Source organism: Mustela nivalis (genome assembly GCF_964662115.1).
Source record: "Mustela nivalis genome assembly, chromosome: 11".
In the NCBI taxonomy this organism is placed as follows: domain Eukaryota; kingdom Metazoa; phylum Chordata; class Mammalia; order Carnivora; family Mustelidae; genus Mustela; species Mustela nivalis.
In genome coordinates this window covers 112,722,185-112,747,959 of record NC_139030.1, presented here as the reverse complement: position 1 = coordinate 112,747,959, position 25,775 = coordinate 112,722,185, and the positions used below count along the sequence as shown (strand labels likewise).

The 25,775-nt window shown below is 41.3% G+C and overlaps 1 protein-coding gene across 13 annotated transcripts in view; it reads left to right on the top strand.

Moving 5' to 3' along the window:
* Positions 1 to 25,775, top strand: part of GULP1 (GULP PTB domain containing engulfment adaptor 1) — a 250,695-nt gene that overhangs the window by 121,612 nt on the left and 103,308 nt on the right. The window contains exon 4 of one of the 13 annotated variants that reach the window (XM_082689485.1): positions 5,806 to 5,951. The exons of the other annotated variants lie outside the window; for them this stretch is intronic. The gene's annotated coding sequence lies outside the window, so the exon portion shown is untranslated. The remainder of the gene's footprint in view (positions 1 to 5,805; positions 5,952 to 25,775) is intronic. 13 annotated transcript variants of the gene reach the window in all.

Here is a 25,775-nt window from a genome sequence, read left to right as displayed (position 1 = left end):
TATTTCTGTTAAGAGTTCCATTGGAATTTTCACAAGGATTGAATCAAATCTATAGATTGCTTTGGGCAATATGGACATTTTAACAGTAATTGTTCCAGTCCATGAACATGGGCTATCTTTTTATTTATTTGTGTTTTCTTTAATACCTTTTATTTTGTTTGTTATTGATTCTAGTTTCATACAATTGTGGTCAGAAAAGATACTTGATATGGTTTCAGTCTTAAATTTCTTAAGCTCATTTTATGGTTCAACATATGATCTATCCTGGGGAATGTTTTATGTGTGCTTGAGAAGAGAGTGTATCCTGCTGCTGTTGTATGAAATGTTCTGTATATGTCTGTTATATTCAGCTGGTTTACAGTGTTATTCAGACTCTGGTTCTTACTGATTTTCTGGATCTTACTGATCTACTGATAGATCTCTGGGCGATCTATCCATTATGAAAATGGGTTATCGAAGTCTCCTGCCATTATTGTATTACTGTTGATTTATCCCTTTAGGTGTGTTAATATTTATAATTTAAGTGTTCCAATGTTGGGTACATAAGTGTATTACTTAAGGTTTTCTTAATGAGTTGACCTCTCTGATTATGTGGTGACCTTCTTGTTTCGTTTGACATATTTTGATGGAAAGTCTGTTTATCTGATACACGGATAGCCACTAACACTCTCTTTTGGTTTCCAGTTCCATGGAATATTTTTTCTATCCTTTCACTTTCATCTTATGTGTGTCCTTAAAACTAAGAGTTTCTCTTGTAGGTAGTCTGTTGGTGGGTTTTGCTTTTTAAGCCATTAAGTTGTTGTGTAACATTTGGAGGATTTAATCCTCTACATTTAATGGAATTATTTACAGGTAATAACTTACTATTGCCATTTTGTGAATAGTTTTCTGACTCCTTAAAAGTTCATTTGTTCCTTTATTCCCCTCTGTCCCTATTCTTTGTTGATGGGGCTGGAACTAAGTCACAGGGCTGCTTTAGGGGCACAGATGGACATTCTTCCCATCAGGTTCCTGGGTGACAGGAGTTCCCACAGATTGGGGTGGAACAGGGCTAGAGTGAGGTGACAGGGCTACTTCAAGATCTGACTTGGACCAAGGTCCTTGGGTCTTCCTGCAGGAGCATAGCTGGGCTTGTCTCCCTCTCGTTCCCCAGGAAGGCAGAACCACTCCTGTAAGGTGACTGAAAGGGAGCTACAGCTTTAATAATTTGGGCGGCTTCAAGATCCACAGACAGACTGAGGGTAGTGGGCCTAAATGGAAGGGCCCACTGGGGGCACACCCAGAGTGTATTTTGGCAGGTCTCTGGGTGGCTGGGACTACCTTTGGCTTACAACTGAGAGGGACTGAATTACAAGGCCATTTCAGCTTCTGCAGTAAGACTGAGATTGACTGACTTGCCTCGGGGACAATGGGTGTGTCTTCTGCCCAGTTTCTGGACAATGGCTAAAAGGAGCAAGACCCAAGTTATAGGGCATTTACAGGATCTGTGGTAGGACTGAGGTTGGTGGGCCTCAGGTGTAAATCCTAGCAGTTGCCTAGGAGAAGAGGACTGCTCCTGGCCTGTGACGAGATCCCAAAGTTCCCACAAAAGCACTTTTGTCTACGCATGGCACCCCAATTATTGTTGGTGAGGGGGGTGATTTTGCCATCTTATGGATGTCAGGGCAATAAATGACATTTAAAGATGTGACAAGTGAAAAAGTATGTAAATACGCACACACACATGTGTGCACACACAGACGCTCTGTCCCTGTGCGTTCTGTAACATTCTGCATCACTGTCATCACGGGTCAGTGTGATCTCTTGGGAGTGGTTCGGGCGGGGAGGGACAACTGGAGGAAGAGACAAAGGGAATAATACCTAACTGGGGAGATGGGTTCTTCTGTGTTTCTTTCCTATCTCTGTATTTCAAACATTTTCAGCAGATAGGCCCTTTGTTATGAAAAAAGTCAAAAAAGAAAAAGTAGAATGTAAAATACTAACATCAGGCTATATTGAGCAATATTTATGAGTAAGGCGATACAGGAGAATCCTAAGACTGCCTTGTACAAGCAGTTTTAGCTGGTAAGAAGGAGAAATGATTTATATCCTTGTCATGGATGCATTTCCTGTATTTTTCCAAAAATGAAAGGTGCAACCATGACATCTAAGAGAATTCAAAAACGAAGAAATGACATAGAAGAGGTCAATAACTTAAACAAAATAAATAAAATTAAGGTGAGCTGCTATGTGGCGTGCATGGGTTCTACGATTTCAAACAGAACAGAACAGATAAAGAGACATAATTCAGTGTCTGTTAACACAGAAGTAGATTTGTTGTTGAGAAGCTGTAGAAATCATTTCACGTTGAGCTGAGGACAGAGTGGTAACTGCTGAAGCTGCATTTAAGTCTCACTCGGTTACCAGACTTAACTGAAGTTACGATAAAACTGAAATTAAGATAAAAGCTAGGTTGTCCTAATGTAAACATAAATTATCTGAAAAATTACTGATGTGCAACACCTCAGTCCCCCAGATAAATGGGGCATTCACGTACGCTGTGTAGAATCACACACAAAAGAAAATTTCTGTTGCTCCAGCATTTCAACTTTGTAATAACTCCTCTGCAGTTTATTACTTACATTGTATGTTCTGTGTACAAATTTTTATTTAACAGTAGTGTTCACTAACCTTTTAGCATTATTTTTGCAAGAACTAGGAGATATTCAAAACATCCAGACTCCATTGTTTGCTATCAACTTGAGAGTGGAACCATAAATAATCTTGTACTTTGTTACTCAGTACTTTAAGGATTATTTTTGGTAGAGAAAAAAGATGAGATTCCATTTATACCATTGGGAATTTTCATTTCTAGTAATGGCTGATGATAGAATAATCCCTATTAATCTGTCCCAGGTGTGTCTTAGGACTTGGCATGGCGTTAGGAATTGGAGGAGGAGGGGTGGGAAAGGGAGATAGAAGTGCCCTTTATCCGGGTTTCTTGCGTGAAGAGCGGATGCATTCAGGTAGCACTGAAAGTCCTGTTGGGACAAGTGGAACACCGTCTTGGCATTCCACAAAGCAGAGTCTGGACATGAACAGAGTGTAACTGGCATCTACATGCACGTTAATGTTTACAAGTAATTGCCTAAATGTTCAATCTTCCCAGAATCCATGTCTTTAGAAGAAGCCACAGGATTTCCCTTATTTAAAGTTTCCTACGGTTGGTAGCTGTGGGTCTTACCTCTACAGGCCTGCAGCGTGCTCTTTCATTGAGCCTCATTGTAAAGTACGTGGGTGTTATGACCTTTAAAGTTTGGGGAGCTGAGGCTGAGGAGGATTGATATTTAGCTTAAAGTACTCTAAATTGTGTTGCTGGGAATGAACTCAGTCTTTGCATCCCTCCAGACCTGGGAAGTGCTCTGCTGATGTTCCATAGCGTGGAATCCTCCGTGCCCTTGTGCAGACTTGAGCCCCATTACCTGGCATCTGGGACCCTCTGCGGCAGGTCCAGGCAGTCAGGCTCAGTGGCCCACCTTAGTGAGTCTGCCAGAAGAGTGTGTAAAACGGAGAGCCTGGAAGGCCTGATGACCTATGTTAAAGTTAAGCCAAGTGATGGAGAAGTGACAGGCCTGACGTTTCCTGGCACCTTGATCCCAGGGTGTCCACCACTGTGTTTCCGTCTACTGTGTTTTGGTTAAAGAAGTCAACTAAGTTCCTCCCTTTCTTGTTTAAGCTAGAATTGATTCTTCTTTTATTTAGATTTTAAAGAGTTTTGACCAGTAGAGCTTTGTAAGTTTGAAATAATGTGACAGATCTAATATGGCTTCTGTTCACTGAACAAGCAAACATTTTGAATTAGACTTTACAAGGATGGGTTGACAGTTTAAGATCACTGGCTTCCAAAAAACATGAAAAATAGCCTTTAAAAAAACTAGGTAAAAATGTCAAATGTCAACCAATAAAACTGTTCTTTTAATTTTAGGATGCCAGTAAAATGATTCTTTTAATAGTTACCGAGGTTAAAGTCTTTGTGTGCAGGGGCACCTGGGTGGCTCAGTTGGTTAAGCAGCTGCCTTCGGCTCAGGTCATGATCCCAGTGTCCTGGGATCGAGTCCCGCATCGGGCTCCTTGCTCGGCAGGGAGCCTGCTTCTCCCTCTGCCTGCCATTCTGTCTGCCTGTGCTCGCGCTCTCCCCCTCTCTCTCTCTGACAAATAAATAAATAAAATCTTAAAAAAAAAGTCTTTGTGTGCAAAGTAAAATAATGGACGCATTTGGAATTAAAACTGGTTGGTAGCATTTAAAATTTATAAGTAGATGTAAAAATTAATTTTTTTTGATGTTTGTGAATAAAATATAGAGACTTTGTACACAAGTAGTTTTCTATCCATAAAATAATATGATTACTTTTCATTGTTATTTTGGACTTTGGTTATAACTTTGAGTCACATTGGTAAATGGCGGTAAGGCACTTGAGTCCTTAGGTCCTACAGAACGTCACTAATTATTCATTACATTCTGGACATTTCATAAAATGAAGAGTGAAGGAATTAATAAAGTTAAAATGGTGTATGACCCATTTGCCTTCTAAATAAAAATTATATTTGCAAAAATCATACAAAAAGCACTTCAAAGAAAATTTCATTTTCAGTGAAAGTATATAAAATATCTGAAATGCTTTTTGTTTTGGTTTAATATCTAGGTAGGTGCTGAGATGCTTTTGGGAAAATAACACAGACCAGACAGCCTGAGTCTGAGTCTCCCACTTCACCGTTTGAATGACTGTGGACAAGTCTCACTCTGTTTCCTCCAGGGTGACAGGACCGGCAGGAGAGCGTTATTCTGAGGGTTACTGAAGGTCATACTCATACAGTACCTGGAACGCGCTTGGCTTATAGTGAAATCCAGTAGCTGGTAACGAGTCTTATCATATGATGAGGTGAATCAAAGTAGCTTTTATGTGCTTTGCTAATTAAATAATGGGACTGTTCAATTCATTATATTTGTTAAAGTTCTGAATTTCATTTGAAAGATAGGATTTTGATTTTTTTTTTCCCCCTGTTACTCTCTGGAAAGCAGCCTGTTTTCAGTTTTATATCAGGAGAGTCATTGGGGAAACAAAATGAGTAGACAGTCTTGGAGGACCCAGAGTCCAGGCGCCCTGCATAGAAAACAATAACAAATCCACCATTCAGAGCTTTAACGATTAGAACTACTCACGTTGTGATGTGGACTGGGGTCTTGGAGGGAAGACACACCAGGGACATAGGAATTAGCAAGTATCCAGAGAAATGAAGTACAGAATTAGCTACAGCAAGAATTCCGTCCTGTCCTGATGTCCTGCTGGGACAGGGATGGCAAAATGTCTTCATGCTGGATGTGTGCTCCCAGGTTCTCCCAAGGCCCGCCGCCCCCCGTGGTAGCCGGCATGGTTTACCTGCTCGTTTCACTGCCTGATTCCTGAGGGCCGCGGAGCGCTCACCGTCTGACCTGAAACCACACAGGGCAGCCGCCTTGTAGAAGTTAAGTGGTTTTTGAATCAATGTTTGTATAAATCCATAAAATATAATCAATGATTGTATAAAGTAGCATAAACTAAGGACAATGAGAATTTCTAATTGTAGCTGAAAATGAAATTCAAAGTATCTTAGTAATCACTCTAATATTTACTTTTTCTCACAAAGGAAAAGTCAATTGAGTGTTTTCTTTTTTTCTGGAAAATACTTCTAGAAAGATTTTTAAAAGTCAATTTTGGCGTTTCATTTTCTCCCCTCGTGTCCACAGGCAGTTTCTGATACCTTCCCCCATTTTCTAATTCTACTCAGGCCTCTACTACCTCTGGCCCAGACCACTGCAGAATGCCCTTAGCCGGTCTCCCTGCCTTGTGAACGCTCTTTGTTCAGATGACCCCGTTCTCCGCCTCCAGATCAATGTCGCAAGACACGTTTTCCTGGATCAGTAACCAGTACCGGTATCTGTCAAACTACTTTTCTGCCCTAAATCGAACGGGGAAAGCCGGCTGTTCCAGAAAGCTAACAGCAAGAGTGGTTTCCGCCTTTCTTGAGCGTCTGGATGACTCCCGTCTCATGGGCACGTGGCAGTTACCCGGAGCTGCACCACAGTCACTCGCGTAGACGCCGCATTCCTTTCCGCCATTAGCACAGTCGGCGCACGACTGAGCCCTGGTTTGCTGGCAGATGCCAAACGCAGGGCTTGTTTAATCAAAAGTAGTCAGTACATTTCTGTTGAAATTTTAAGATTATACATTCCAGATTGGCTAATGTTTCCCATGTTGCTTGCTAGGATGTAGACAGACTCTACAAAAATATTCTATAACTTTTTACCTAAAACTGACATTATCTTAAAAAATATTTCTTTTAAGAATCTTGTCCAATGAATAGTGGATTTTGAATTATAGGATTGTAAGAATATAAAGAATTTCAAAGCAGACTCCGACTGATTGAGTCACCTGCTATTTTTCTAACTTAACAGTCTCATTGTTTTGTCAAATTTGTAATAAAAGATAACTTTCTAATTGTCAGAGAGGATCGGGTTTCCATCTCATGCAGAGCCGTAGCTCTGAGTCTTCTCGCAGTCCTAGTTTATGGATCCCAGCCTCTACCTCGCTTCTTGCTCTGGCTGCTACCCGAACCTTGACCTTCCTTCTGCTCTGCCTTCAGTCTCACGTTCCTCCCTCAGGCTTCTCTGTCATGACGTCTACCCAGGTCCCTTGATGGATAGAAATTAAAAACGGAAAACAGCAGTAACAACAACAGCAGAAACGCTGAACTCAGGACTTGTTGAAAACAACACTGAAAGCAGACAAGGAAGACAGAAGTGTAGAGCGTGTGTTTCATTGTCAATGACTGAGGGAGCGAATCAGAGGTGGTAACGGGAGGGAGCTCCAGACGCTGAATGCCGAGTGGCCGGAGCAAGGGCCGCGTTTCTCCACTACAAGGACGACCGCGTACCAAATGCTGTAGCATCGTTAGCTGTGGTAAAAAGAACTTATATATTTGAAAGACAGGATTAGCAATTTAAAAAGACATCTTTTAGGTCTCTGCGTAATTCTTTTAACTTCCTACCCAGACTTCTTTCCAGGTCTGTATCAGCACAACTACCATTTTCAATAGAAATTGCTTGGTTTTAGGACCGTCGGGTTGGTGTGGTTCGACATTACCAAGGACATTTTCATTTTATTCGTGCTGTATTCTTTCACTAATTTCCCCCCTCATTCTACATCATTGGTAATCCTAGAAGTTGAAATGAGTCTTTTAGCTTCCTGATGAATTTTATAGGCGGGCGGAGAAAGGCAGTAAAACATTCTCAGTAAAGGTGCCTGAGAAATCGTCAGGCAATTTTAAGATTCACCTCAGCCTCTCTTGCAAGGAATGGTCATTTAGGATCTTCACACTTGATTATGCTGACGAGTTTTCCTGTAGTCAGTCTGCATATCCTGCGGCCATTCCCCTGCCTCTCCTTATCAGTGAGCCCCTTAATGAAGCTCACAGGTCTCATAGTCACTCTCCTATGCTCAGCTTCATTCGTGGTCGGCCTGTAAGTTCCATTTCTCCTCGAGAGCTTCTAGAACGTTCTGTGAGGTTTTGTTGTTGTCGCTGTTGTTTGCCCCTTTTGTGAAATGAAATACTCTTAGCGACTCACGTAGTGTTTGGGTAGGTGTGGACAGCCAGCTGTGCCTGAGGAACATCGTAGGGTCACAGCCAGCCTGCTGCGGTTGGGGGAGCAGAAGAAAGTCCTGCGGTTCCTGACGACAGGGCAGTGTGTGTTTGCCAGCCTGGACACTATTTGCCCTCGGATTCCTTACTGTGCGATGATGCGTCTCTGTTCTGCAAACTACTTTCAGTCAGTCTGTAGCCGCCCCAAAGCATCCTCAGCAAGATAAGCTGAGTCCGAGTTTGGTCCCTGTACGCTGGGGCCTCCATGTGCTTAGGACACAGCACTAATAACTTCCTAGATTTTGAGTTCAGTCCTACTAACCCGGTTTTTGTGTTTGGATTCTGCGCTTCTGACTGGGTGTGTGTGTTACTTGTCTGTCCTCTGCCACAGCGACTTGTCTGGTCTCAGTCACTTCAGTTTGGTGCGTGTTGGGTCCCCTGGGATCCTGTCCTCCCATTACATGATAACCACACAAGACTGTAAAACATTAAATTTCAATTTACATACAAAGAAAGTCTTTTTTTTTTTTTTTTTTTTAACTTGTATGCACAAAGTGCGATTGTACTTAATGATGTGGTGGTATTTCTTGCTAGATGTTTAACAGATTTGAGGGTAAGAGCTGTTCCGGAGCTCTCACTGTACCCAATGGTGTTACAGAAGGAATTTGCTTTTTAATAATGAATCCAAGATGAGCCACACCAATAAAGTAGGAAGCTTAAATGTCCGGTAGGGTCACATTAACTCACAGTAAAATTCTGCCTCTGCCACTTGACTGATACATAGATTTGGGTCTCTCGTTTTGCTACATTAGCCCAGATGTGGCCATGTTGAATTTCTGCCACTCTGAGAACCTTATTTGGAGAAATAGATGAGATGCCCTGTTCAAAGCATTGCTTTATTGCTAGGCACACACCGGATGCCATATGTGGTAGATCAACTCTTCAGAGCTCCCTAAAAATCAGGCTGAGGCAGGGAATCGTAGTTAGTGTTGACCAGCTGGGTTTTTTTATTCCACATCTATAGACTGTATGAACTTCTAAATGTTTCTTGCTCCCTTACCATTAATCATAAGAAATCCTCTGGGAGAAAGAATTTTATTATATTATAGTACTGATTTATATATTTTAAAGGTTTTATATATTCATTTGACGCACAGAGAGAGAGAGAGAGAGGGAGAACGTGCGGGATCACAAGCAGGCAGAGCGAGAAGCAGGGAGGGAGAAGCAGGCTTCCCACTGAGCAGAGAGCTTAATCCCAGGACCCTGGGATCATGACCTGAGCCTATCAAGACGCTTGAGCCACCCAGGTGCCCTTGGGAGAAAGGATTTTAAATTCATTTTTTTCAGGGTAAGACAAAGTATCACTAATTGATATTACTGTAGGAATATAGAGTTCATGCTGGTCAAAACAAAATCGTTTACCTAGATTGAGCACATAGTTTGACATATCAGGGCATGTAGTTTATGTCAGGTCCAGTAATGACAAGAAAAGTCAGAATGATGTGTTTTGAATGCTGAGATAGTGGGTATTGGCCTCTTAGAGTGGTCAAAGAACACGTGCGAGAGCACTTGGACGCAAGAGCCTGACACTGAGTGGCCCACGTAGACGTGTGCGAGTCACACGTCACCCTTCAGCGGGTGTTTGCCTACTCCTACCCCAGGTTCCCTGGCCTCGCAGAGAGCCGGCGTCTGACGGGCCGACATCTGTGAGTCCGGTAGTAGGTCTGTTTGTTCCGTCAGTAGTAAAGCGAACCTCAGAGGGAGGAAATTCGTTTCATGGTCTGTCTTCCTTCCTTCTTCTGTAACTTCTTTGTGTTCCTCTCCGCCCCCAGTGGGTATCTCTGACCCTCGGCTTTGGCTTGCCTCCCTCACACGTCTGTGTATGTCTCTTCCCGAAGGAATTGTGGAAAATGAATACAGTTGGAGGTAGACGTCCTGCTCGTGACGGGGCCACGGGACCCCCCACGACAGCGTCAGGTGCGGGCGGCTCAAGCTCTGCGCGTCAGGCCGGCGGCCGCGGGCTGGGCCGTGCGCACCACGGTGGAGCCCGAAAATTGAAACAGATATTCCTGCTGTAGATTTTCCAAATGAGAATACATTTCTGCTAAGGCCAAGGAGTGCAAAGCAATTCCCATTGCTTCTCTAGGATTCGGAGTCTTGGAACCATGCCTGGAAATAATGCATTGGAAGGGCTATAGGAGATGATGACCAAAAATGAATTACTGCCACATTATTGGCAAATTCAGTAAGAAATTGGTTTTGCTTGAACTTTAAAGAAGGTATAAGGTAGGAGTAGTTTCAATGGCCTCTTTAGAGTTTGTTAATTTCTTTTTAACTCATTCAAATTTTATTCATTCTGATTATCTTTTGTGCCTTTCTCCTTTTCTAATGGTATATACTTTTAGATTTCAGCCAATTCAGTTTCTGTAAATCTAAACAGTGTTGCAATATGTATGGCTTGTATATTAATAGATGTAAATTGATGATTATCCAAAATATTATATAAGTATATAATAATGTAATGATGCAATAAAATGCCAAAAATATGTATTACATTATAATCATCAACACTTTTCATTTCAAATAACATTTTAGTGATCGGGCACTATGTTTCTGCACTACGTTATGCTAGGTGATTTAGGATTTATAGAATAGGACAAAAATAATTCTGTTTCAGTAGAGAAAGCCCCACTTTTTCTCAGATTCACATTTGTTTCTTGTCTAATTACTATTTTTTATCTTAAGATTTAAAATATTTAATAATTTATTGGTTGATGATGAATAATATTGAAACACTAAATGTGTATGATACAGTAAATTTATACACACACAGAGTTGTACTTTTGAACCATTTCTAGTCCGTATGTTGAGTTAGAGGAATGATGTGCCCTGATGGATAACCAGACGGAGGAAACTAGTTGGCTGCTTGAGCAGCGACTGCTTTAGTATAAACAGCAGGGCTCTTACCATCACTGTATAAACATGTGATATTACGTGTGCGTGTGCAATTACAGGCTTTCCTCAAGGGCTAAAATCAGTACATTCTGTAGATCGAGATGAATTACACCTTTTTTCTTTCATTCTCTTTAATTTAAAATGTTTTACTTAATATAGAAGAAATAGAAGATGTATTAGGGCATAAGATTTCTTTTGTTTTCTGCTTAGTAGGGATGTTTGGACTTAGTTGATTTTCAGGAAGGAACGACTCTTCTGTCGCCCAAAGGCGGGAACCCAGCGGAAGCAAGGGCAGCATTCCCCCGCGTCTCGGGGCCTGACTTTTTCCTCTGCAGAAGGTTTCTGTTGGTCTGAGGCACCATCTGTCTCACAGCTGGAAACCATTGCGCCTCAGCAGCCTTTCCCCCTCCAGTCCCTGCTTCTTCCGAAGCAAATGAGCCCTTTCTCCCTTTACCTGGTGGGAGATTGTTCCGCTATGTACTCATCTAACCACAAATTTTAGTGTCTAGTTGTAGCTTAAAGCAGCACTGGTGTCTCCACTGTTAACATTGTATTTTGATTAATGGGCTCAATTTGAATTTTCTAAAGAGCTAGTTCTCTATTGATTTTTTCCTACAATTTATGATCTAAACGGCATGATATATTTCATAGGAAAGACGCAGTGTTGTTTTACTTTACCCGGCTGACGCCGGTAGAGGAGTGACCCTGGACGTGCACACGGTCCGGGTGTTCTGCGGAGTGCTGAGCGGGCACACTGGCGTCACGTCAGAGGAATGAGCCAGGCTGCCTGTTGTCACATACGGTTTGCATTATGAGAACAGAATGTTAATAGGAAAGAAAGCACTGGGAAACATGAGGAAACTCCAAATTTGCTTCTCTTTAAAAGAAAGTTTTGATTTCACCTCCAAGAAGACAGGCTTTCTTTGTCATGGTGGGTACACTGCAGACTGGTCCCTGAGTAAGGACTCTCTGCTTGGGACTCAGCTGTTAGGTGGGTAGTTTCCAGCACTTAAAATGTATTTACACTTTGCCAATATTCCCATAAGTTTTTTAAAAAATGCTTATTTTCTTGATTTCACTTATGCTTCTTGTCATTATTATTTTCAGTATTAATACCATAACTGAACACAATGATTATAGAGTGTTCTTAGCTCTGCACTTTGTAAAGAAGGTCCCTGGGAAATTTCCATCCTATCTCTTCACAGTTCAGTCTTTGCTTTGATATCCCTGCTAGGGTGTGCTAGGAAAGAGGAATAAATTTCAAATTGCATCAGCGCAAATACACTGAAGCACTTGGTTTCTTCACACACAGAATTGCATTGGTCACACAATCGAGTTTCAATCTAAAAGCCAAGACAGATATATCTCAATTTATGATAGTAAATATTGTGTTTAAAATATAATATTTCTCATTTGAAAAAAATAAAAATACAGTATTTTCTAATACATGAGATAAAATTTTAAAAGTAAGGGTGTATGGAATGAGGATGCATTGTTTGTCATTTGAGTATTTTTATAGTTGGGGTCATTGCAAGTTCGTGTGTGTCTGTAGTGTGAGTATCTTCTAATATGCGCAGTTTGGTTTCTGAATGAATGAAAGAAGGGGAGGGACCAGCCAGTCTTGTTGTTCCCTGTTACTCTGGTGTCCCTGAGTCTGAGTGAAGCTCAGGCATCCATGACTTCTCTCTGATGTGTGAAGAGTCATGAGAGGAAAGCAAGCAGCAGATCCAACAAGTATGTTTCGGCAGAGAAATTCCAGAACCAGGAGGCCTTTTCCCCGGCAGGTTGCTGGCCAGAGAGCAGAGTTTACCTGCAAGGGTTGCGCCCGATGGCCGTTTTAAGATACGAAAATACAAAGTGAGACGGACACACATTACAAGGTGCAGGTGTCCTTGTTAAATATCAAAAAGGCCAAAAATTATACAGAGACTGTGTTTTTCCCCAACCTGTTGGGGGAACTTTTCAAACCCACTTACGTACAAGTATTTTTCTCACTTTCTCTTCTGCAGTTCTTGCCAACCAAGACTTCCTAGAGCTTCTTTCTTGGGTTTTTTGTTGTGAAGGTTCTGTACTTTTAACACGCTTTTCAAAAACAACAAAGGCTAGGTGCCCTGCCCACCCCCACTGCTGACACTGTGGCCTGTGCCCTCCTTTGTACACCTGAGCCTCTCCGGTCCAAAGTAATTCACGTTGTTATTTTTCGTGTTACTTTTGCTTCTAGAGTTAGAATGTTAATGTTTTACTAATGGAATGGTACGGTTTATTTCAAAACTAGTAAATGAATCTTTAAGAATATTAAAGGTTGCGGAAGTAAGTGGTAAGTGACACAGTGGAAACACCAAACATTCCTTTGTGCAGGATTGCCTGTAAAATGGTAGAGTTGAATGGTCATGTTTATCCGAAGATGCGCTTGCTTTTATTTTCAAGATGTAATTACTACTTCCATCTTGCATTTATTTATCGTAATAAATGTTTGTTTATATGTAAAATTAGACAACTCACAAAATATTGACTTTATTTTAAAATTCTGTGTGTGAGTATACATATATAGGACACTAATAACTTGGGAGGGGAATTCAAGAATATTGATACATTTGCTGGGGCGCCTGGGTGGCTCAGTCATTACTGCCTTTGGCGCAGGTCGTGATCCCACAGTGCTGGGATCAAGCCCCGCATGGGGCTCCTTGCTCCACGAGGAGTCTGCTTCTCCCTCTCCTTCTCCCCCTGCTTATGTTCCCTCTCTCTCTTTCTAATAAAAATCTTAAACAAACAAACAAAAGAATATTGATACCTTTGCAACTGTAAATTCTTAATAAATATTAAGATTATTATTGCTCTAAAAATTATTTCACCCTAAAAACTTATTTTAGTTTCTTTCTAACTTTGGCCCTTTTAGGAAATGTTTACAAAAATATTTTTATATTCTTAGATCTGTGCTGTTAGAGGAATTGGCATATATAGAGGTTGGTAGATATGACTCAAAATCACGATCTTTTCAGAATTTGAAAACAAAACCAGAGCTGAGTAAAGATACAAATACTCATCACAAATCTGAGGGTACTGGAAGCTCTTATTGTCCCTTTTGTTTTGCAATAAACAAAGGCTAATTGATAGCAATTATCAGCATATTTGAAGACACAGGATAAGAGCCTTATGTGGTATGGATTGTGGTCTTTTTCTTTGAATAACTTGCTCAAAGGAAAAGACCACCCGAGGTTAATCTGATATCACCCCATTTGATGTCTAGTCCAAGGGGAAAAAGGAAATTACTCCATTAGTGGGATGGAAGCCAGAAATACGAAAAGAGAGGATAGTGTTGAAAGATTTCCAATAGGAAAAGATGTTCTCGATGAGAAATGTGGGGTTTGCTAGTTATAGGTACAAATGCCCTGGTGCCCTTGGCCTTTCTGTCTTAGCCTTTAGTAGCTACGCATCCCACAGACCCCAGCGTCCCCAGAAAGGAAGGGAAGGCAAGTGCAGACCTGTTCACTCTTTCTGGTAGATCAGAGTCAGAAAGTTCTAACCGAAACCGGGCAACAGGACTTACCTGGGAAAAGGGCAGGGAGTCCAGAACGTGGAAGTCGTGGCCCTGATCACGGTATCAGGAATGTCAGTCACTGGCCTGCCCACCTTTGTGCTGAAGTCAACACTGAGTGCTCAGATACTAAAATTTATTTTTCCTTTCTGCCTCTTACCTGTGCCACCTTGTAAGAAAATCTCTGAGAAACTTTTCTTGGGTGTGACCGTATTCATTCGACAAGCACAATGTGTGAGAGAATATATATGTGTATGTTTTCCCGCTGGTTACTAAATTGTGAACAAGGTTTTACACTGTGGTAATGTAAAGACATTTCTGAAGTAGTAAATTGTAATTGAATATTCATGTTGATTACAAGAAAGGAAAATGATGAGAAAAGGAAATAGTTGTTTGATGTAGTTTCTAAGATTGGACCAATGTCAAAGACAAATCTTGTTTTCAGTAATTTACCAAGACACTTTTGCCTCTTTTTTCTTACTTGCCTGGAAAAATCCTAACTCCCGTTGATGACGATAAGTAGGTAACATGGCTGGGTACGCAGACACCCACGGACTCGTGTGAGCGCGTTGACTAGCCTTCCTTTATGTTTACATTGCAGTCCTCATCAGGTCATTAAAATTATCCAGAATCAGCCACCTGGCCTCTTCCATTCGCGCGGACTCAGGATGATGTTTTCAGTCCGCTGTCTCCTCTCCTGTTCCTCCTCCTCTTCTCTCTGATCTTAATGTCTTCACCTTCCTCATTCAGAGCTTATGACCTACTTCTTATTTAAAAGAGAAAATACGTGGAGAGATTCTATATTTCCTCATCACCAAATCTGCAGAACTACTAAGAATTTTTTAGTGTTCCAGTGGCTCAGCCTTCCCTTCTGTTGTGAGGAGCACACTGCCTCTTTTCAGTCTGAGGACAGTCACCCCCCTTATGGACTTGACCACACCTCTTCGTGCTTGTTCAGGGAATTTCTTGTTGCATTTATCCTCTTTTCTATATCACCGTTTTTTTCCTGTTAATTTTCCCATCTGGGGGCTCCTGGGTGGCTCAGTGGGTTAAGCCTTTGCCTTCGCCTCAGGTCATGATCTCAGGGTCCTGGGTTCAAGCATCAGGCTCTCTGCTCAGCGGGGGGCCTGCTTCCCTCTCTCTGCCTGTTTGTAATCTCTTTCTGTCAAATAAATAAATAAAATCTTAAAAAAAATTTTCCCATCTGTATAAGTGCATGCACAGAAGTACCACAAAATGTTTCCTCCTGGAGTCCCCGTCACCTTTCAGTCCTGCTGTATTGCTTGCTTCCATTCATAGAAAAATTCCGGAGCGCCTCTACTTCCTGTCGCTACTACCTTACCTATATTCTCATGAATCAATACCAGCCAATCTGTCTGAGCCCCTTTACCCCTGAAACTACATTGCAAAAGTCGCTGATAATTTCCATGTTGTGAAACTAATAGGCATTTCTCAGGCTTCCCCTTTGTAGACATTTTAGTATTATTTAATCTTCTCCATGAAAACACTCTTCATTTGGATGCCAAAAGTACACACTTTTCTTCATTTTCATTTGACTTAGGTGGCTATTCCTTAACTGTCTCACAGTTGATCTTTTTATGCTGTGTAATTTATAAAATTGGGCGTGACGGGGCACCTGGGTGGCTCAATGGGTTAAAGCCTCTGCCTTCGGCTCAGGTCATGATCTCAGGGTCCTGGGATCGAGTCCCGCATCGGGCTCTCTGCTCAGTGGGGAGCCTGCTTCCCTCTCTCTCTGCCTGCCTCTCTTACTTGTGATCTCTGTCTGTCAAATAAATGAATAAAATCTTAAAAAAAAGAAAAAGAAAGCAATAGTGAAGTCAGGACCGAGTCAAAGACTGAGGGAATCTTGGACATTTGATAGTTTCTAATTTCTTAAGGGTGATTCGTTGAGTATGTAAATATGAGAACCATTGTTAACAACTTCACATAATCACCAGTATTTGGCATTATACAATTTTCTGCCTTTTTCAGGCACATTAGTATAAAGTAATATGGTTTAAATTTCTGTTTGGATGATTCCTAATAACTTTGCAGATATGTTTATATACTTAGTGACTTTTGGCCTGTCTGTCCTATGAACTGGCAGTTATCGTCTGTCTCCTGTCCTTTGGGATTATTGACTTTGCTTACTGCTCTTTAGAAAAATCTTTGTATACCTTTTTTTAAAAAAAAATCAATTTTTTTAAAGATTATGTTTATTTATTTGAGAGGCAGAGATCACAAGTAGGCAGAGAAGCAGGCAGAGAGAGGGGGAAGCAGGTTCCCCGCTGAGCAGAGAGCCCGACGCGGGGCTCGATCCCAGGACCCTGAGATCATGACCTGAGCCGAAGGCAGAGGCTTAACCCACTGAGCCACCCAGGCACCACTTTGTATACTTTAGATATTACTTCTTATCAGATTTAGAGAGAAAAACTATTTTTTCTCAGATTTCTCATTTGTCTACTACCTTTTCCATGGTGAGCTTTTCTGAAATGAAATCATTAATTTTAATAATAAAATTGATTTTTATTTTTTGCATATTTTTCAAAAAATTCTTTCTTTGGGTAATTCAAACTATGTATATATTATTTCTTATATTTTCTTATATTTTATAGCTTTTGTTTCTTATTCAGCAAGGTATTCATTAATCTGGATCCCAAAGCCAAATGTAAAATGGGGTGGACTCATATTTTTCCATCTTATTGCATATTTTCTGTTTATTGTGCTTTGTTTTCAACTTTTTTCATTTCCTATTGTCAGATAAAAGTTATTTTTGACTAATTTAAAGTGTATATATTATGGTTAATGGTCATTTGTCTTAATACATATGTCCATTCTTGATGCTCCTACATTAATTCCTTACATTTCAACGTCTGTAGCTTTTCACAATACGTCAGTACTAGACTACATTTCATGTCCGGTTTTGTTTGTTTGTTTGTTTGTTTTCCTCTGCGCTCCATTATGTAGCAAGTGTTTACTTAGATCTTCATTTCTGGATTGTTATAGCTGTGCATGTGCGTGCGTGTGCGTGTGTGCGTGCGCGTGTGTGTGTCTTTCTTTACACTTTCTATCCATGCATTTTTCTATGCATCTGTTTTCTTTATTTTTCCTTCCTTTTTTAGCCCTATATTAGCTATTACTGTTTTTAAGATAAAATACCTTAGTAAAATCTATGGTAGTGCTATAGTGCTTCTATCTTTTACAAAAGAAGCTGGATTTGTTTCTCTTATTTTAATGCTACCTAGATTATCTTCAGTATTTTTTTTTTCCTTTGCAGTATGAAAAAGTAAAAGTACTATACTTTTTCCGTGATTAAAAATTCTGAGGCATTTTTTGTTAACATGAGGCTTGAACTTATAAACCTGAGAGTCTCGTGCTTTACCAGCCAAGTGGCCCGAGCTTCGTAGGTCGTTTTTACTCCCTCACATCACTGTGTTTACTCCGTACAACAGTCATGGTTCAAAGTTCTTTTCGTGTAGAAGACCTTGAGACATTGCCTGTTTCTCTGCATACTGTGTCATTACTGTGCATTTTATTGTGGATTTGGTTCTTGTTGCTCTTTAGGCTGTTGGGTCCCCAATGTTGGGTCCCCCAATAATGGGTCCATGGTCAAAGGAGCGCGACTGATACAAAGCAAAGGTCAAGCAAAGCTTTATTTCACGCCAAGCATCAAGAATCAAACCGACCGTCAAACAGTCCGGTCAGGGTCACCCCTTACAGAGAAGGAGACCCCTCCCAGCCTCACAGACTAACTTTTATAGAGCACAGGCCATGTGGTTGAGCCTGGCCACACACAGGTGGCAAATGAGATTGTAACACACAGAGAAAGCTGCACAGTCACGCTAGGTCTCACACGGATGGCCAATTGAACTATATTTACCCTAGTAGACATTTGCACTAGCCTATCACCTTGGTCAGAATTGGCGCCCAAAAGGCGTGGGGGGGTGGCCCACACTCCTTGGTAGCTAGGGAGACAGTATGCGCTTTACTGATTGGGTGTCTCCACCTGACTGGACTCATCCCTGCATTGGGGCCATTATCTCCGCCCGACCTGACCCACCCTTGTATTTGGGTTCCCTTACCTGGGACTGGTTTCCTGGACTTGCTTTTATGTAAGTTCCCCTTGGGCGGTGGGTGGGCAGGGTCAATTTAAGTTTTACAGCATAAACAACAAAATGGCTGTTCAACCAAGGTGGGGCAGCTCTGGCTAAATAGGCCCTTACAAGGCCATTTTTTTCTGCCTGGAAGTGTATATTTTCGTTCTGCCTTTACTGTTCTTCATTTTAACATGCCCGGATCTGAAACTTTCAGTTTGACATTTTTCATAATTTGTTTTAATTCTGTGAAAATTCTCTAACACATTTTTTTTAAGCTCTGCCCTGCTCTCTCCTTTAATTTTTTCCCTCTTTATGGTATTCCCAGGATCTAGATTTTGGCATTTTTATTTCTATCCTTTGTCCTCTTGGTATTTCTTTGATGTATCTTTTTCTCTGTAGTCGCCAGGAGATTCTCCCCCATTTGATCTTCAAACTCAGTGATTCATCTGTGAGTTACACTGATCCGTAATTTAGTCCCATTTATAGTGTTTTTTTACAGTTTTAGCCATTATAGTGTTGTGTCATTACGTATTGGTCTGTCACAGCTGCTAACTTCAACAATGCTCAGTGAGCCCCGGCATGCTGCCGTGGCCACCCGCTCCATCCCAGGGAATCCCAAGGGGTCTGGACAAATCAAAAACCTAGCTCCTGGCTGGGTTTGCCAACCCTCTTGCTGAGCAAACTTGGATAAACTTGTCATTGGAGAAGCCAGTATCTCAAGAAGTGAGGGTTTGGAAAAAAGAAAGGGAGGAATTTATTTCAGAAGGCAGGACCCGGGGAGGTGGCTGGCTCAAGCCTTGACAACCTACCTCCCCACCTGCAAAGAGGGATGCGGAGTGTTGTGCAGAGAGAGGCCGGTACACGAGGTGCACATGCGAGAGGGCATGCAAGGAGCATGTGGTCACGGGGTGGGGGGTTGGTCTGTGGTCAGCCCCTGATCATAGGCGGGGAAGGGGATGCGTGGGGTGTTGTATTGACGTATTAATGTGAGGGACATCCCTTTGCTGTTGTGTCTTTTCTGGTTTGTTGGTTAGAATGTGCCGGTCTTGGCAAAACAACTTTGTCAATGCCTCAAGAAAGTGCAAAAAGAAAGGAGCCCCGTGGGTTTTAGAGTACGAGTCAAGTGGTCTTACGATTTCTGGTTTTAACTGTTGGGATCTGTAGTTGAGTACAGGGATCGAGGATAATACTACTATTTTCCTTTGTATTCACCTGTTAATTAGTTCTTATTCTTTTCTCATTTACAAATATTTCTTCCTTTGTCCTTAGCTAAATACTATCTTCATTTCCTTCTATTCTTCCAGTTTATCGACTTTGGAAAGTTTAACCTAGATAAAGAATAAAGAATATTGCCTATTCTTTATTGGAGTAAATGTTTTCCTCTTTTCTGGCAGAGTTACTGTGTTTACTTGACTTTAGTGGAACTTTTTTCTAAAAATATCCATGGCTTTATCAAATTGTTCATTAACTTATATTGTTTCAACACATACTGTTTCAATAGATCTTTTCTGTCCAACAGAAGAGAAATATTTCATTCAGAAAATGATCATGGCCTTTATCATTATTGGCTTGCTTATAATGTTTTCTTTGATGAAAAGTTACATTGCTTTTATGTGTATAATTTACTGTATTTGTGTGCAGTATGTGTAACAAGATAAGACTATAGTTTTATTATTGGATTACTGAACAACTTTAGAAAGCTTCCTAATTCTGAAAATACCTTCATGTTAAGATATTTTATTTATTTATTTATTTATTATCCACACATAATGTCTTACTTGCCTCAGGCTTAACACACTTCACAGCACTCACCATACCCCTTACCCTCCCCAATGTCCATAACTCAGCCACCCTGTCCCTACCCCTTCACCCCCCAGCAACCCTCAGTTTGTTTCCCGAGATTAAGAATCTCAAATTAAGATATGTTAATTGTTACAGATTGAACAGATTTGGGGAGCTGAGAAGTATGTTTCTATTCAATAAGATGCTGTTGTTTTAGAAAACTGAATTTGTTAACTTGCTTTGTAATTCAGCAGTTACTTCCTGTGAGAGGAGCTAGGTGCTAGGGATGCAAGGGTGACAATTTTTAAAACCCAGATTCTTTCACTTTTCTAGGACATTCTTGTAATTCGTTTTATGCTGAAATGAAAGCATTCATTACTGAAAGAGAATGAGAGGTCTAGCTCCATTTGAGTAGATATATTGAAAGGAAAAATTTTTCAAATTAGTTCAATTAGTTCAGTGAACTAGGTTGGGGTTCGTTGCCAGAAATCTTTCTAATCTGATCAAATGGAGCGTCAAATCAAAAGCAAATCTGGGCTTATGTAAGGAGACCTTGTGTGAACAGATCCCTGCAGGAAGAGGAGGGAGGGAGATTGTGGTAGGAGAACGCGCCAGCCCTGTTTCTGCAGGCGTCTCCACGGCGAGGCAGAAAAGGACTTTTCTTTTGTCAGGAAGAGTGAACAAGCCTAGAGAGACTGCGATGTGGGCCGGTGGATGAGGTGGATGAGGGGGAGTCGGGAGATTAGGGGCAGCAGACCAGACCATGTTCTTGCCCGAGGTCAGCCTACTTTTAGGAAGGATTATGAAGGAAGGGTTGAGTCTGTTAAACTGAGGGTGGGTCAAAGTTAAAGATCCTGGAGGAAAGAGAAGTTTAGCTGAAGCTCTGGTCTGGTCACGTAGCAGGTGTTTTGTCCACATTGGTCAGTGGCATGAATCGCATGAATCGTTGAGCTAGTCATTCACGAAGCCGAGAATGGGCATTTGGAGGGGCTTTGTCTGGCTCCGTCTTCAGTAAACATGGGGAGTGCCCTGAATCTTATCTAAATTATTTGGGGGAAGGGTGGTTCTTTGCGGTGAGCCATTTCCAAAACACAGAGGGGTGGGGGACTTCCTGAACCTTTGTTATTTTCTAGGATCACAGGGCTGGAGTAAAGTTCAACGTTGTCCGGCTGCTGGTGGAGATAGGTTCCTGGGGATAAGGTTTGTGGCGGCCGTCTGTGAGCAGGCTGGTGGAAACCCGCAGGAAGGACAGAGAACTGAAGAATACGGTGGTCCCCCTGAAGTTAAAAATAGGACATGTGTGGGACGCCTGGGGGGCTCAGTGGGTTAAGCAGCTGCCTTCGGCTCAAGTCATGATCCCAGCGTCCTGGGATCGAGTCCCACATTGGGCTCCTTGCTGGGCGGGGAGCCTGCTTCTCCCTCTGCCTCTGCCTGTGCTCGCTCTCTCCCCTGTCTCTCTCTGATAAATAAATAAAATCTTAAAAAAAAAAATAAAATAAATAGGACATGTGTGATTATAGGGAAGAAGGGAGGATGTTATTTTTAGTTGTGGCCGAGCAGTACTGCGTGTGGACAGAGGTACTCTCTCGCGGGCTCTTACAGTAAGGAAAGCGTGATCTCCCCGTGTAAATATTTGGAAGCTCTGTTTTCAGGGATGAGCTTTCCTGTGCATCAGTTCTCTCCCAGGGAAACCACTGACCTTGTGAAATGCTCCGGACACCAAGTGCAAAGAAAGGTTTCTTTCAAGGGCTGCTTTAAAAGCTGGTCAAAGAAATCATCTCACTCTCTCTTTGGCTTTCTTAAAACTCTCTTTAAAACTTTATAAAAGGATGAAAATGGTAAGCCTATGCACACTTATTATTACTGTTTGTTAGAATTTAATGTAAAGATAAAAACTGTGATTACTATAAAAATACTGATCTAGAAACAGCTGACATTAAAGCAAAAGGCTTAAATGAAAAAAAATCCTTTCGGATTCTTAAAAAATATTCCTCTGAGGTAAATGTAAAGATCAAATTGCATTTATTCAACAATTCATACATTAGGCAGCGTCCCATGGAGCAGATAGGAGGGAGCTCTGAGGAGCTGCACAGAACAGAAGGATTTATAGGCAGCCACCCTATGGGACAGGACCAGGAGGCTATTAGCAAAAGAAAAGAAAGCATTGTTTCTGGCAGGGTCACCTTCCCTGAGGGGGAAGGGCATGGGGTCTTATCATGCAGATGACCTCACTAATGCTGACCAGGAAATTCCAGACTGATTGGTTTAAAATTCCACTCCTGGGAGAGGCTGAAATCACAATTAGTTTAGGCATTAAGTGTTGGTGGGGCTTAGCAAAAGTGACTCCATTTGGGGTCTGTTTCTTTTCAACAAAGTGAAATATTGTAATAGAAAGCAGAAGATTTGAAGCTGAACTAAAAGTGTTTGTATTGTTGCTTTGTTTGTGGAGATCAGCTGAATCTTAAAACAGTATATGTTTTACAAATTCTACTCTTAAAAGTCCAGAAAGTTTTGAGCCTTAGGCTCTGATAGCATTCATTCTGCAGTCAAGCTGTTTTATTTTGGTCTTTCAAAGGAATTTGGGTAGTTTTGCCAAAGATAATGTTACTTCAGGAATTGGATCCCACAAGTTCCCTCTCACATTTAGGATATGGATATCGAAGTGTTTGGAGAAATGACCAAAACAGCAGGTCTAAGAGGATAGAGTTTTTAAGTGCACAGTCAAAATAAGAAGGAAAGAAAGTCCATTGTTATGATAAAAAAAAGTGGAGAAAAAACTGAGTAAGACTTCCGCAGTTTGCTTCAAAACCTGGTATTCAGAGGGAAACTAAACCCAGGAAAACTTTTGTCTACACAAAGGGGAGTCATGTTACAGAAATAGAAATGTTTGTTTCAATATTGCAGAGTTTTAATTGTCTTAAAAAATATTTCTCCTGGCCTCATTTATTTACTGCGTGATTACTTCATTTCGGAGTGAGGTAGCTGAGCCCCCAGTAAGGACAGAAGATAATGAAGAAAGCCCAGCAAGAAGAATGGTTAATTGATCATTGAAGGTCGTTTTAAGGAGAATTCTCAGAATCTAATTATTGAAGCAGAGGGCTAGAGGCCTGGGGAGTGCGGCTCAGACCCTGCAGGCCCTTCCCCGGGACGCCCATGCCCAGGCGGATGGGGGCTTCGGCTGTTGCCAGTCCCAGCGCATCCCCCTCCTTGGAGCTTTTGCTCCTTTGGTCCCACGAGCAGCCGGGGCTGCCCGGTTCCGGAGGTGCTGAGTGGTGGCACCACAACTGGGTGCAAAAGGTGTCTCTGCACGACATCGTCCCTGCACGGAGTCTTGTGGTGTCACAGTATCGCCGTAGTTACTGCCCAGACTCTTACTTACTGGACAGTACTTTGAGGCTCAGAGCTGTGGAAATGTGGAAAATCCTCTTAAAGGAGAAAGTGTTACTATTAGAATAAAGTGGTTCAAATCTGGTGGCTTTAGCCGACAGAAAACTTAGGCTTGATGTGTCCGTTTTTCTTGTTGACTCATTGTAGTCTTAACTTTGAATTCACTTTTGGCATTAGAGGAAGTTCAGATTTTATTTTCCTCCCCAGCCCTGTGTTCTGGACCTTGTAAATTAAGGTTTTCTTGCATAAAGCCATTCTCAAGAGTTGGCCATTACCAGGTGCTCAGATGTTCCCTTTAGACCAAGGGTGTTGTGGGATAGCCTGGATGAGAGCCCCAGTGAGGGCCAGTGGGTGCTCCCTGAGGCTGTCAGCGGTGTGGCAGGGAGCCCAAGCCCTTCATCGACACGTACTGCACACGTTCTGCCTTTCTGCCCAGAACCTTATTTCGTGTCTCACCTTTGACCTTTGCCCATTTAGGAGATGATTGTTCACCTCCACTCTGAAACTTTGACCTTGAACAAGACAGAGACAGTCGTTTGTGCTTCATCCTCTTAATTTTCCCTGGCATCTCTCTCTTTAGTCGGGCTGGTGCCCATTCTCCCCTCTCTCGAAGACGCTAAGGTCTTTGAAATCAGGGTCCATGTCATACTTACTTTCCCTTCTCCACTTCTGTAATGTCACATAAAGTAGTTCCAAAATCTATCTATTAAAAGAATAAAGAATTTTTAATGAGTGTTACGAGATATAGGTCAATACAGTAAATTAAGTAAAAAAAAATAACAATAAGCACTTATATCCCAAGTCAGGGAATTTCAGAAAACAATAATGTTGCTATTTCTTAGCAAATAGTAGATATATATCTTTTTTGTGCCCTTGGTGGCTCAGTTCGTTAAGCAACTGCTTTCGGCTCAGGTCATGATCCTGGAGTCCTGGGATCAAGTCCCACGTGGTGGGGGGGTGGACCCTGCTCAGCGGGGAGTCTGCTTCTCCCTCGGACCCTCCCCCCTCCTTGTGCACGCCTGCGCTCTCGCTCTCTCTGTCTCGATTCTCTCTCAAATAAATAAATAAAATCTTTAGGAAAAAAAAAATATATATCCTCTGTATCACATCATGTGGCCTCTCCTAGTAATGTAAATTGTGAATGTAAAATTTCCAAATTTGTCTACTGGTTAGTTTTCTTGGCTACACTTAGGTAGTATTTATTGCTCTTCAAAAGCAAAGTTTTTGCAAATTACAGTCATAAAATAAAGAAAAATGCCGTAAGGTGTCTTAAAATTTGAGATTTAAACAGAGAATCTTCACAATAGATACTAATTAGATCAAGAAGAGTAAAAAATGAGCTGAATTCTCTGAGTGGGATTTTGGAAGCTACATGAGCTGTTGCAAGCAATGACCTTCCAAGAATTAGCCACAACAGAGATTCAGCAACCTGGAAGAGTGAAGGCGGGATCTAAAATTGCTTGACATTCTCTCATGATTACCTTCTTGAATTACATACTCAAAAAAAGCAGTAAAAGAGAGGTAAAAAATACATTTACAGGAAAAGCAACTATTGGTTTTTGTTTGTTTTTTAACTTTACCTCATTTCCCTTCCCAGAACTAAAATGAATGATTGGATTTCATTATTTTACATTATTTCTTTTTTTTTAAAAGATTTTATTTACTTATTTGACAGAGAGAGACACACAGTGAGAGAAGGAACACAAGCAGGGGGAGCGGGAGAGGGAGGAAGCCTCAGAGGGAGGAAGCTTCCTCAGCAGGGAGCCTGATGCGGGGCTCCATCCCAGGGCCCTGGGATTAGGACCTGAGCAGGCAGATGCTTAACAATTGAGCCACCAGGCGCCCCATTTTACATCATTTCTGATCTCGTGATGAACAACAGGATTTTAGTGACTTATGATTTATTTAATGTGAACTGTGTTTTAATCAGTTGTTTTGGTTCTTTAAAATTTTAACCTTGAAGGAATTCCAGGAATATTTGATTTTAAATATACTCATAAGGGTAAAATGAAGTTCAGATCTAGCTGTTTTATAGGTTTTAATATTATGCCATATATAGTTTCTTTAGTCATAACAATGCTATTTATTTATCAAATAAGAGCTTGAGCAGTAGGTTGAAAAGCAGGAAACTGCCATTCATTAACGTCTCTCTAACCTTCTGAGCTAGTTTATGAATATCAGTGAATTTACTTTGGTAGGGTATGCTGGATGTATTTAAAGAAACGATTGTTGGCTCCAACTTTTTTTCCCCTTATTTTAAATAAGTCTACAAAAGGTTAAAGTTACAGAGTAAATTAATAGCAAGTGACCCCACAATGTATTAGCAATGTATTACTGATTTTGAAATAAAACTTGAGATTAAA